Below are 13438 nucleotides of genomic sequence, written 5' to 3'. Positions count from 1 at the left end.
CTGTTGGGTAACCTCAGAGGATGAGCGTTAGCCGGACAGCTCGGGAACCTCCACACAGGACACTCCAAGGGTATCCAGCCGCCCTCTGCACTCCATGCTGCTCAGGCTGAGGAGGGTGTATCTGCTACTGAGCAGGAGACCCTTATCAGGCCCGGGCCCTCCAGGCCTCAGGCCACCAAAAGACACCTGCTTTCCCTTATATTGGTATTCTTGCAAAGTGTCCTGATGAGTGCAAGCTGAAAAGCTTCGACATGTCTATTTTTTCAGCATTACAGTCTCATGTTAAACATAGGCTAATCAGGATTGATTGTAGCCAAACACTTGAATAATAAAAAATTCCTTAAGCAATAATTGTAATTAGAGTAAATTCACTATAGATGCTGTTAGAACAATTGTTAGGAAATAGACAGTTTAAGTAAGTTGTATTTGTGGGTGTTAGGAATGAGTTCTAGCTTTAAGTTAAAATTTAATTTATATTCCTGTATTGTGTGTCAAGAAAGGGGGAACTTGAGTTTTAGTTTCACTTTAAAATATGCCTGCATTTTAATGAGGTTTTACGACTGTTGAAGGGTGGTTAAAACAAACACAAGATAGGAAAAATAGGGTTGTTGCCTAGAAACAGGAGGCCACACAGAGAGAACCAGAAAAGCAGTTTGAGCTCAGTTGGTGATTATGCTCTAAGGCGAAGGGAGCCGTTTAAGTCTCTCTCTAACTGGACATACTAGCAGATTGCTGAGAAAATTAAGTCTAAGAATCTTAGATGAGTTGCTCTAAAGTTAAAGGAACAATGAACGTCAAGTGAGTTCTGGGTCTCAAGGGAGATACCAATTTGTCAGCAGTCTACTGGAAGAGGGAATTACAGGGAGAGAGTCCTAAATGGAAAAGAGAAAGTTCCCAAGAAGACCTTTAAGTCAGAGGACAAGGACAGGAATCTGGAATGAGATCCTGTTCAGCGGAATTGAAATCAAGGAGCAGAGAGGAAAGCTTCAAGCTTAAAAGGAGAAAGCTGCAGGATTCAGACTTAAAACAAAATAGGCTTGTGAGAAGCCAGGAGGTCCAAGGAGACAGCCAAAGGTTAGTGACTGCTTATTATGTGAAACAGTGGTGTTCTGTTGGAACAGTTGAGTATCTGAGAGAGAGTGCTTAGAAGGCGAAGCTTGAATGCACGTGGCTTTCCAGAGGAGAGGAACATCAGAAGGAGAGTTCGAAACCCTGGTGGTGGACCCATATGGAAGGCAGCTGAGAGAAAATGTCGTTTGGGAGAAGATTCCAAAGCAGGTTCTTCGAGAATGGAGATTGGAAATCCTCGCGTGAAGGATGGAGTTCAGTGAGACCGGTTGGTTCACAGTGTGACAAGCGACTGGGGGAAGTCAATGAGAGACCCATAACATCTGTTTGGGGTGGCAACTGTCACTTGGTTTCAGAGTGTGGTGTGTCTGACCACTGGTCACCTATTGGTTTACATGGACTGTGTACTTACTGCAAACATGAGAGTATAAGATAGCTTTTGTACCTTATAACTACGAATCTGTATATATCTATGAAGGCATAGTTGTGGGTGAAGGAGTATTGTAATATAGTTAATCTTTTCTTGTTTAATAAATATTTTATTCTTTTGTTGAAAGTTCAACAGCTGACTCCTGTGACCCTGTTCAATAGACCCTCTCCATTTTTCTAAATGAAAAATAAAAGGTAGGATCAATCAAACTGGATTCCACCCTGGGATCTGGCTTGTCCAGTAGTAAATCAACTGGGATCATAACACAACTAGGTAAATGTACTTTTTCCACGAAATCGTGCAGACTGGAGATGCAATAAAAAAGTGTTAGATTTTCACTGCTGGTAAAGTGAGGCCAGAGCAAGGAGAAACTTTGGAGTTGGAATGTGCACAAGTGGTAATGTCAGCAATTGAGTAAAGTGGAAACTTATAGCTTTCTACTCGTAATGAGGGAGCGGTAGAAAACTCTATGAGCCTATTGGAAAATATTTACACCCACAGCTTCTTTGTAAACCTGTATTCAGGGAGAATAGAAGACTGGAGACAGCAGGAAAGTAGAAAGGCAAAGCAGCGGTGATGTGTAGAGAAGGGATGGATGGGAGCAGTATTCCAGGAACTTTAGGAAGGTGAAATATCAGTGTGTGGGAATGAGCCCAGGAACTGTTGGAGGTCTGTGGAGGTCTATGGCTGAAGTATCTGTGTTGCTGTTTATTTTACAGATGAAAGCAAAGAGTTCAAAAACACCAAATATCATTTTTAAATGAAATCATCTAAAGACAATTGTGTAAATAATTGCACCATTGTCAACAGTTTATCAGAAATAGTGACCTTCATCTTAGTAACATCAGTTTAACTTTGAGAAGACAATGTAAGTTCACCAATCTGCACTTCATATTCCCTTTTTAGGCCTGGCTTTATCTTGTCCAAAGGAATATTCCAGTTGGATATATTTCCTGCAGGCTTCACCCTGCATTTCTTTGCGAACTTGGGATTATAGGTGTAGAACACCCATTTCCAATAAGATGGGTATCTCGGATCCGGAATTAGAGGAATATCTCGCATTTTGGGGCCCCCTGTCGTTTGGGGGCCCTGTGCCACTGCACAGATTATTTCACGGTAAATCTGTCACTGGGTACCCCTTATCCCTAAGCATCTATCTCTACAGACGCTGAGGCCCTTTGAATATGTGAGGCACCTGGAGTGACTCAAGATGTGTGAGCCATGGGAACTCAGAGGGTACCTGGCACACACGTGCATTATCTGCTTCCAATGATCACAAACCAGTTGAACATTGATGGAGTGGTACCCTTTCCAGTTGATAAACATTAAGGACCATTGCCATGGAGCTCTCAAAGCCACATGGGTGCAGTTGATTGCTCCCTCCACTCTAGGGAAGCCTGAGATTGCTGCAAACCCATTGAATCTAGCAGCCTGACTAGCTTCATCAAATGTAAACCTCACATATCGATGAGCCTTGCTGTAGGGGACATCTGTTAACTCCTTGATGCATCTATGTGCGGTGGACTGTGAGATGCTGCACAGGTCCCCTGTGGGCCCTTAAAACGATCCACAGGCAAAGAAATTGAATGTGGTGGTCATCTTTTAAGGCCACTGGCAGGGGAAAGCCTCCCACTCCACAGGGCACTAGTTCCTCCGGAAGAATGTGGCAGATGTGATCCACCCAGAACTCGGGACAAGCGCTTACATGCGTGGCATTGTCTGCAGATAGAAGAGCCTTCTTCAGTAGACCCTTGGTCTAGAGAGTCACCTCTGTGGTATGGATCTATCCTCCTAATCCTCATGTTGTTGTTGGGGCTTCCCTGCATCTCAGATGGGGCCTCCTCCTGAAGCTGCGCTCGGTGGCACCTCTCCTCTTCTTCTCCTCCATTCTATTAGAACCCTCAAGAAAGCAGCATTAAGCCCAGGCTCCATTATTGTTTTGTCCTTCTGTCTGTGAAATGATAGATTAAATACAGTAATAAGTAATGGGGACAAACGGTGAAGATCACAATCGTGAACCAAAAGCTACTGTAATGGTCTTGAGTGACTTCTGCTGTACTAGCCTTGTTGCTGATACAGCCTTACATCTGAGGTGCAATTGGGCAAATCAAGATGACCAAAATGTCATCCCTGAGACCTTACATCTCAATCCTATAGAGGTTGGAGAAGGTCTGAATGACATGCGCAACCTGACCTAACTCATTGCTCCAATCTCTGATGTAGTATACTGGTCAACAAGAACTTGGGTTATGCATGCCAATTGTGGAAATCGCATGAAAGCCTTTTATTGATGAGATTCCATATATGCAGCAGCTAAGTCTCCTTAACAGTTGCCCACATTCCCAAATTTCACATTCCTGTGTGCTAATGTGGAAATGCAGTGGCTGTAATGTGAAGCCAGTGACTCCTGCATTCCCTGTTACTACGCGGCACAAGGCATGGGTCCCAACGGCACCCTTCTCAAGGAAGTCTTCCTACTTCCTCAGCTCAGACTCAATTTCAATCTTGTGGCTCCAACAAATTTGAGGGCACCACTAGAAAGGGCCCCTTAACCCAACACTACACTGCTTCTTCTACCCCCTTCCGTGTAGATTTGTTTCTAGTTTTGATTTTAAACTGCACCATTATTTCGTGTGTGCAAGATGGTGGCTCCATGATTATTTCGAGACCAGCTTCGCGGTCCTCCTTTCACTGGCGGGCGCCCCCAATTTACCTGGAACCTCACAATGTGCAGGTAGAGCCCCCTCCTGTTTTCCTCCAGCCTCTCCCAGTAATATTGGATCACATATTTGTTGTGATCAACATTCCCATCCTCCCCTCTGAACCCACCACTGTTGAGCCCATGCCCCATGTGGACCTCATCCCTCCCCATCTAGAGGCTGTGTGCAGGGTCACCTTCAGAGGAGACCCTGCCCCTCTCCGGACCCCTGAGAGAACTTTGAATACCGCACCCCCTGTTACAGTTTCCCCAAATATAGGCTGCAGATGCCTCCCATAAGCATTACCATTCCATCTGCAGACCTGTACAGAGCCAGGGAAGGCAATGTGGACCGCTCTTGCTCCTCCCTGGAGTGGGAGTACAACATGTATGCCATGTAAAGCCCTGTAGCATGGCTGCTGTACCCCAGGACTGTCTGTACTCTCTCACTACTGACTGTGAGCCCAAGGACTGTCTCTACTACCTCGCTCTTGACTGTGAGGTACACAGAGCCCAAGGACTGTGTCCAATTTCTCTCAGTCCTGACTGTGAGCCCCAGACCTAGGACTTTGACTTTCAGCGAGCTCCCCATTGCCATCATGACTGATCACTACACCATCTCCCTTCCCTCACTACCCCCCATGAGTCTCTGTGTAAACCATCCCTCTTTTGCCACACTAACGTGCAAACACCCCCACTTCCTAATCTGGAGTCTGCATGCATCCCTCCCATTCATACTTGTGGAATCCCATCCACCCCATTTCAGTGTTTCAGTCTCCCTTGTTGGGCTCCAGCTTCCCACCCCTCGCTGTCCCCCCTGCCTACCATCGTTCTTCCGCCCTCTCCCACCCATGCAAAGCCTTCCTGCCCCTTTGCTCCCTGTGTGTCGTCATCCTTGCCCCCTGCACCCCCCACCCCACCCAACCACACCCATCGCAATGCTGGTTGGGTGTTGAGGCCTGCCTGAGTACTGCACAGTGGTGTTCTCCAGGAATACAGGTGCACCCACTGGGAGCAGACCAATCCTACAGCCACAGCAGTGAGGCATTCCACTGGCATCACAACAAGACCAGTGCAGCGCTGTCGCAGGTAGGCTATGAATGTTGCACTCCCCTTGAAGTTGCGAGTGAAGTGAGGTCTGGCCACTTTCTTTTTCAAATGTGAATCAGGCTGGTGTGATTTCCCGCTGGCAAGATTGGAAGGCACCACGTAATTCTGGTGAGAAGCATAGTTAATGAGCATTCATGAGATGATAATTAATGCAAATGAGATTCACATCATTAGTCAGCAGAATGCTGCCATTAAAGAGTTGGAGGGAGATCGAATTTTTTGTGCCTCTCCAGATTCTCTGCTCCCGTCCACCACACAATGCTGCGAGCACGATGGGAAGATTCCACCCTACATTTCATAATTACTTCATTGGTGTAAAGAGCTTTAGGATATTCGGTGGTCGTGAAAGTGATATAGAACTGCAAGTCCTTCTTTAGCTGTACCACCAACTTCTGCAGCAGTGCTGCAGCTGCCTGTGCCCAATGAGAGGCCTCAGCACTTGCCCATACCATACTAATTATATTATAATTAGCCCTGATAGGAAGTCAGAACAGATCTTGGGCATTTCTCGTGGACTATTTTAGGAAAATCAATCATGATGTATCCAATAATCGTTGAGCAAAATTGTCAGGAATTTGGACTCTTTCTTGTTTTTAAAGTAAGACGAGTTCATATGTTTGGCTAAAATTGGCCATTATATTGTAGGTTATGTTTTTTTTCTTTTGTATATTTCACTCCAAAATAAATCTGAACACGTAGCTTTTGTCTGCATGTATTAGTCTAGAGATGTATTATTTTCCACTTTGAGTTGATGGAAAAATATGGTAGGTAACCCAAATATTCTTCAGAAAATGATTAAGCAATATTAAATATTATTTATTAAAACTGAACATATTAACCTGCACCCAACAAACAATAAAGATGTAGGTTTTTGATAAGGTCCTCAATTTGTTTTTGTTAACTGTACTCTAGCTGTGTACTCAAGAAAGGTGTGGGGGAAAAATATAAAATATATCTGTGTCATTGATTAATCTGATTACATAATATTTACAGCACAGGAAAAAGACCATTTGTACCAATAGGTCAGTGCTGATGTTTATACGCCACGTGAAACTCCTACTACCCTTCGTGTAACCCAATCAACATACCTTTCTATTCCTTTCTTCCTCATATGTTTGTCTAGCTTCCCTTTAAATGCATGTATGCTTGTCACCTCAGCTACTCCTTGTGGTAGGGAATTCTGCATTTTAACCAATTAATATTGGATTTACAGCACCTTATTCTGGTCCCATCTGTAAATGGAAACATCTTCTCTCTGTCTGCCTGATTAAACCCTTTCATAAAGACCTCTACCTAGGGTTGTCCAATCTTTTCGAGCGAGGGGCCACATTCCAACCTTTTTCTCACTCAAGGGGCTGATGAGAAAGTTTTGGAAAACTAAGGTTTGGCACATCATTAACCATGAATTTTTTAAAAAATCAACGTCAAAGCAATAAATTGACAATTTAGAAAAAAACAGTAATTAATAAAAATGACCATTAAGAAGTGCCTGGCAGCAGAGCTAATCAATAAAACCTTTTTGTCTTTTCGCTTAAGCAGAGCCAGAGAGACAGACTAGGCCACAAGACTTGGTCACCAGGGAAAGGGTGGGGATCCAGGCTGAGCTAATGAGTTGGGTTTAACGAAGACTGGCCTTGCATTTGCCTCTGGTGGCACACACTCCAAACTGCCCTCTGGTGGAATTCATACAAAATTGGAGTTGGAAGCGGGTTACCTGCCAGCGTGGGTTTTCCTCCTCTCCGGCCTGCCCTGTGGATAGGTTTTTGGGGATGGTGTAGGTGGAGGGGAAGATTGTGTGTGTGTGTCCAGCTCACTCCCTGTCTCAGGGTTCTCACACAGACTCCCTCACACTCACGCAGACTCACTCACTCCCCACCTTGGCCTGGGAGGTTTGGATAATTTACTGCTGAGATGGAACTTGGGATGGCTGTGAAGGTGCCAAGATGAGCTTCCTCACTCCACCCTGTCTGTGACTCCAGCTACCCTGAGTGGGAGGCTGACTGGGCGCTATTGTTGCGACAGCTCTTTCTCATGGCCTCCCTGGCCCACTCTGCCATCTTGGCCCCTGTGCTCCTTAAGGGGCTGGCGCCTGTGCAGGAGGGCAGGAGAGAGAGAGAGAGAGAGAGAGGGGGTAAGGGGGGTGGCGAAAGGCGTAGAGAGAATGCATCCTGGCCACTCACCTTCACACTGCTTGCTGCTCCTCCAATCACAGACTGTTTCTCTCCCACATTTGCGATCTGCATTAAACGTGGGAGAGAAATGGTCTCTGATTGGAGGAGCAATTTCTTGCAGATCTGTCACTTCCACCTGCCTGTATTTTGAACAGTGAATCCGTGGACTGGGCAGAGAGGCCTTACAGGCCAGATTATGGCCCACCGGCCATATGTTGAACAACCCTGCTATATCCGGTCAGCCCTCAGTTTTCTCTAAGATAAGAGTCTCAGTCTGTTCAATCTTTCCTGATGGGTATAAACTCACTTCAGGTATTATTTGAATAAATCCATCATATTCTTTTATCATATGGAGACCAGAACTATTCACAGGACCCCAGCTGTGGTGTAACCAGGATTCCATATGGTTTAACTTAACTTCTCTGCTTCTCAAATCTATGGAAATGAACTCTGTTTTATTAACATTTTTATGGCCTTATTAATCTACATCACTAATTTTAGCGATTTGAGGATCTGTACCCTCACGACAGCATTTGGAAACCACTTTAGAACTAGTTTTCCACCACTTGTAAAAGATGTAGGACGGGATTTTCCTCATGGGCTTCAGGACCCTGACATAAGGATCAAGTGAGGGTTTGAAGCCTGTACTGCATGGAGAACAGTCACAGGGCTGTGATTTTCCCCAAATTGGGCAATCAGTTGCCAGAGTGTGGGTTTGTTGTTAAATTAAGGATGGCGTGCGGGTTCTCACAGTTGGAGGGCCAATGGGAGGCCCTCCAGCACTGAAGATACAGCAGGCTGCATTTCCAGGTAAGAGAGAGAGGGTACCCCAAGATGGAGAAGTCCTCTCTCCAACTTTTTAAACTTTAAAATGAAAAAATAAAATGCTCTTAGCAGTCAGGCCACCTCCACAAGGTGGCTTGTGACTACAGCTGAAGCCAGTTAAGTAGGCAAAGAGGGCCTTGAAGTCTGTCTGGGTACTGGTCTCCTGAGCTGCCACATGGAGGCTGCCTCCTAGAAGCTGTGGGCTGTTCCCTGACGTCGCTTGGTGTCTGGAGGCTGACTAAAAAATTCCTGTTGGCCTTTGTCAATGGGTTTAATAGGCTTTAAACTGTCTTAATTAGCCCTGCTGCCATCCGTCCTCCCATCCCACCTCTGAGAAAATGGCTCTGGGGTGGGATGGTGTCGGGAAATTGGCATGTTGGCTGGCATCCACACCTGCCCACCTCCGAGTTCACCCCTATCAAGGCCTAAAAATTCGTCCTGTACAAACAGGATGTATATAACTAGTAGGATATGGGACATTTCATATTAAACATTCTCTGGTGAATATAGCTCCTAGATATACTATGCTGGAAGGGCCTTAGACAGTAGCTTTTCCCCATTGAGCCTTTGCAGTGGCTGACCCAAGCTTTAGTGCATCGTTCAGCATATAGTCCTGGACCTTGGAATGTGCCGGTCTGCAACACTCAGTCATTGACAGGTCTTTGCACTAGAAGACCAAGAGCATCTTTGGCCATGTTGATGGTCCTCAGGCAACAGTGGTGTGAGAGAGTCCCGTTTCTTCTTTGCTGAAAGTGGCCTGTTAGTTCAATGTACACTGGCAAATATTTTGTCCAAGTTGAAGGGAAGCAGCTTTAACCTTTACGTACACTAAGAACCAATGGACTTCTCCTAGGCTTGTCAGTTTTAAAAACATGGCCATTCTTTATGTGGGCCATCAAAGCCAAGCCTGATCCTGAATTACCAGCAAGGGTCACGGAATAGCAACCAAGATTGTGAACTCTTGTTCATTTTTATCACCGTCTGTAGTGCCAGAGTGAAAAGCCATTTTTAGTGCCTTGCCACCACTGTAAACAGGATCAGCCAACTCAGCATAGACAATTAATGAAACTTGAGCCTTTCTGGGTTTAAATAACAATGCCATGCTATACACTTATTCAGTGAACTACTGGGGGAGTTCAAGAGAAGCTTTCTGCATTTGTGAGGCAAACAAATTAGTGGAAGTGTATGCAATACATTGTTATGAATACATACCTCCAAGAGCTATCTGCTTTTTAAAAAAAATGGAAGGGCATTGAATTATTTGGACACTTTCTTGTGAACTGACCTGTTACCTTTAGATGGAGTTGACTTACTCCTGGGAACTTATTTAGCCGGAGCGAAGGTGGTAGCTTCTCCCATAATTATGGAAAGTCCAAGTGAGGTTAAAGAGGCAGAGCAGTTACAGGAAAAGGTTCCAGGAATTTTTGCTTTGTGTGTGGTAACCCAAGCAATGGCTAAGCAAAGTCCATCATCAGAGGTCAAAGTGATACCGCAGACAGATAATTGGTCAGCAGAAACATTCTTTGCAAACTTGGATAATCCAAAAGAAATGTTTAGTAAATCTTCTCTAAATGAGGCTGAACAAGCTGATTCAGAGTTAAGTAAGGTAGCACAATCAGCTGAAGCTGAGGGAGTTCCGGAATGTTATGTTAAAAAGGGGATTCTGATGAGAAAGTGGAGACCTCCTCAAAGACCTGCAGATGAAGGGTGCGAGGTTGTTCATCGGATAGTGGTACTGCCCAAATATAAAGGGATATTACAGATAGCACATGAAATTCCTATGGCAGGACATATAGGGATACGGAAAGGCCAAGCGCGGACAAACCAACATTTTTACTAGCCGGGTCTTCACAAGGATCTGGTGCAGTTTTGTAAAACATGCCATATGAACCAGATGATGTCATAGTCATAGAGTCATAGAGGTCTACAGCACAGAAAAAGGCCCATTGGCCCCTCGAGTCTGCGCCGGTCAAACAAGTACAAGTATTCTAATCCCATTTTCCAGCACTAGGCCCATAGCCTTGCATGCCATGGCATCACAAGTGCACATCTAAATACTGCTTAAATGTTATGAGGGTTTCTGCCTCTACCACCCTTTCAGGCAGTGAGTTCCAGATTCCCACCACCCTCTGGGTGAAAAAATTCTTCCTCACATCCCCTCTAAACCTCCTGCCCCTTACCTTAAATCTATGCCTCCTGGTTATTGATCCCTCCACCAAGTGGAAAAGTTCCTTCCTGTCTACCTTATCTATGCCTCTCATAATTTTATACACCTCAATCATGTCCCCCCTCAATCTCCTCTGCTCCAAGAAAAATAACCCCAGTCTATCCAATCTCTCCACATAACTAAAACTCTACAGCCCAGGTAACATCCTGGTAAATCTCCTCTGCACTCTCTCTGGTGCAATCACATCCTTCCTATAATGCGGATTCCAGAACTGCATGCAATACTCTAGCTGTAGCCTAACCAGCATTTTATTCAGTTCCAACATAACCTCCCTGCTCTTATATTTTATGCCTCGGCTAATAAAGGCAAGTATCCCATATACCTTCTTAACCACCTTATCTACCTGTCCCACTACCTTAAGGGACCGGTGGACATGCACACCAAGGTCCCTCTGATTCTCGGTACTTCCCATGGTCCTACCATTCATCGTGTATTCCTGTGCCTTGTTTGTCCTGCCCAAGTGCATCACCTTACACTTATCCGGATTAAATTCCATTTGCCACCAATCAGCCCATCTGACTAGCCCGCCTATATCCTCCTGTAATCTAAGGCTATCCTTCTCAGCTATCCTTCTCATTACTTACCACCCCACCAATTTTCGTGTCATCCGCGAACTTACTGATCAACCCTCCTGCCACAATGCTGGAAAACCACAACCTACAATCGAACAGACACCCTTAATTCCCATACCAGTTTTTTGGGAACCATTTAGTTGGGTATTAGCAGACTGTGTGGGACCATTACCGAAAACAAAAGCGGGACACCAGTATATTCTTACAATTATGGATATGACTACTTGATTTCTAGAGGCTATCCCTTTGGGAGCAATTACAGCTAAGGTAGTGGTAGAGAAGTTAACACAAATTTTTATTCAATGTGGATTACCGATGGAATTCCAATCGAATCAATGTTACAATTTTATGTGTAAAATTTTTCAAAACATAATGAGTATTATGGGTATGAAACAGTTAAAGTCCACAGCATATCATTCACTGACACGGGTAGCTTTAGAGAGGTATCATCAAGCTCTCAAAACATTGATTAAAGCATATTGTCATGCATATCCCCGTGATTGGGACAAAGGATTGGACTTTCTTTTATTTGCTACTGAAGATTCACTGAATGAATCTACTGGTTTAGACCTGTTGAATTAAATTATGGACATGAAGTAAGAGTGCGTCTGAAATTAATCAAAGAAAGGTTTTTAGGGCGGAGGGCAAATCCTCAATGTTAGATTATGTGTCCGTGTTCCAGGAATGACTCATGGGATCCTGCAAAGTGGCTCAAGATAATTTTAAAATTTCATGAACAAACATGAAGGAATGGGCAGATAAGCAAGCCGAGGCTAGAACATTTCAACCAGGGAATGAAGAGTTAGTGCTATTGCCTTTACAGGGGAAACCTCTGAAAGTATGGTTCAGTGGTCCATACAAGGTAATTAAGAGGGCTGGTAAAGTAAATTATTTGATAGACACCCCAGATCGCAGGAAAAAGAATCAGCTGTGTCATATCAATATGTTAAAACAATACCATCGTAGAGAGGAAGATAAGAAGGAGCAGGTATGTCAGGTTGAAAGGACAGGGGAGAACAAAAGCAACAGTGAGACTAAGGCCAAAGACTTAGACAGTTCACAAATTGAACCTCTTACTATCCAGTTAGCTAATGCTGAAATATTAGGACAGTTAGACATCATGGGCAGGATCTTCCAGTCGGCGAGCGGGTGCAGGGCCTGCTCGCCAACGTGTAACTTGACGTGGGATGACGTCGGGTGGAACTCCTGATGTCAACCTGTGTCATTTCCATTTTCAGGTCAGTGGGGGCCACAGCCGAGTCAGCTGCGTGCCCACCGACCTGTCAACGGCCTATTGAGGCCATTGAAAAACTAATTAAAGTCATTAATGGACCTGCCCGTCAGCAGGCCAGGAGCCCTGGCGGGCTTCGTAAAAAGCATTAAACCTCATCCAGGGGCGGGATGAGGTTTCATGAGGGTATTTAAATTTTTATTAAAGGTTTCATTAAAAGTTATGGACATGTCCCCACTCATGTGACAGTGTCACATGAGGGGACATGTCAGGGAAATTTTTTTATCATTTGTATTAAAAATTTTAAACCTGAGCCGATCTCCCTGAGGTAGCACTTATCCTCAGGGAGATCTGTGTGCTCTTTCGTGCACATGCGCAAAAGAGCGCACTCCCGGCTGAGGGAATCCTCCCCCGCCCACACAGAGTGCTCCTGAGAGGACGTCACACTGGGCGGGCCTTAATTGGCCTGCCCACGTAAAATGGCAGCACGCCTCCGATTGGGGGCGTTAATACAGTAACAAAAACAAACTCTTACTCAATCTCTCGTTTAGAAGATTGTATTGACAGGTTGGCAGTGCCACTTTCACAACTAAGATGGATTTATTGGAGGGATACTGGCAAGTACCTTTAACATCGCGAGCTAAGGAGATATCGCTTTTTGTCACACCAAATGGACTATACCAATGCCTAGTGATGCCATTCAGGCTAAAAATGCTCCAGCCACTTTCCAAAGATTAACGAATCAAATTGTAACTAGTGTTCCTAACTGCATGGTTTACTTAGATAATATATTGATTTACATCAACACTTGGAAAGATCATTTAAAACAACTGGAAGCCCTGCTTAAACAATTACAGTTGGCAGATCTAGTAATAAACCTTGCAAAGAGTGAGTGCGCGAAAGCATGGGTAACTTATCTAGGGCATATTATAGGGCAGGGCAAATGTTGCCAGGAACAGCGAAAGTAGAGGCTTTGGTGGAATTCCCTGCCCCTAAAACTAAATAGGAAATCATGGCCAGAATTTTACATCCCGTGGGCGGGCGCGCGCCTGACCCGAACGGACGTGAGTGAAATACGTCGGGCGAGCGTCCTGACATCATCGCGC

The sequence above is a fragment of the Cetorhinus maximus genome, chromosome 8, assembly GCF_964194155.1.
Source record: "Cetorhinus maximus chromosome 8, sCetMax3.hap1.1, whole genome shotgun sequence".
Taxonomy (NCBI): Eukaryota; Metazoa; Chordata; class Chondrichthyes; order Lamniformes; family Cetorhinidae; genus Cetorhinus; species Cetorhinus maximus.
This window is presented reverse-complemented; position numbering follows the sequence as displayed.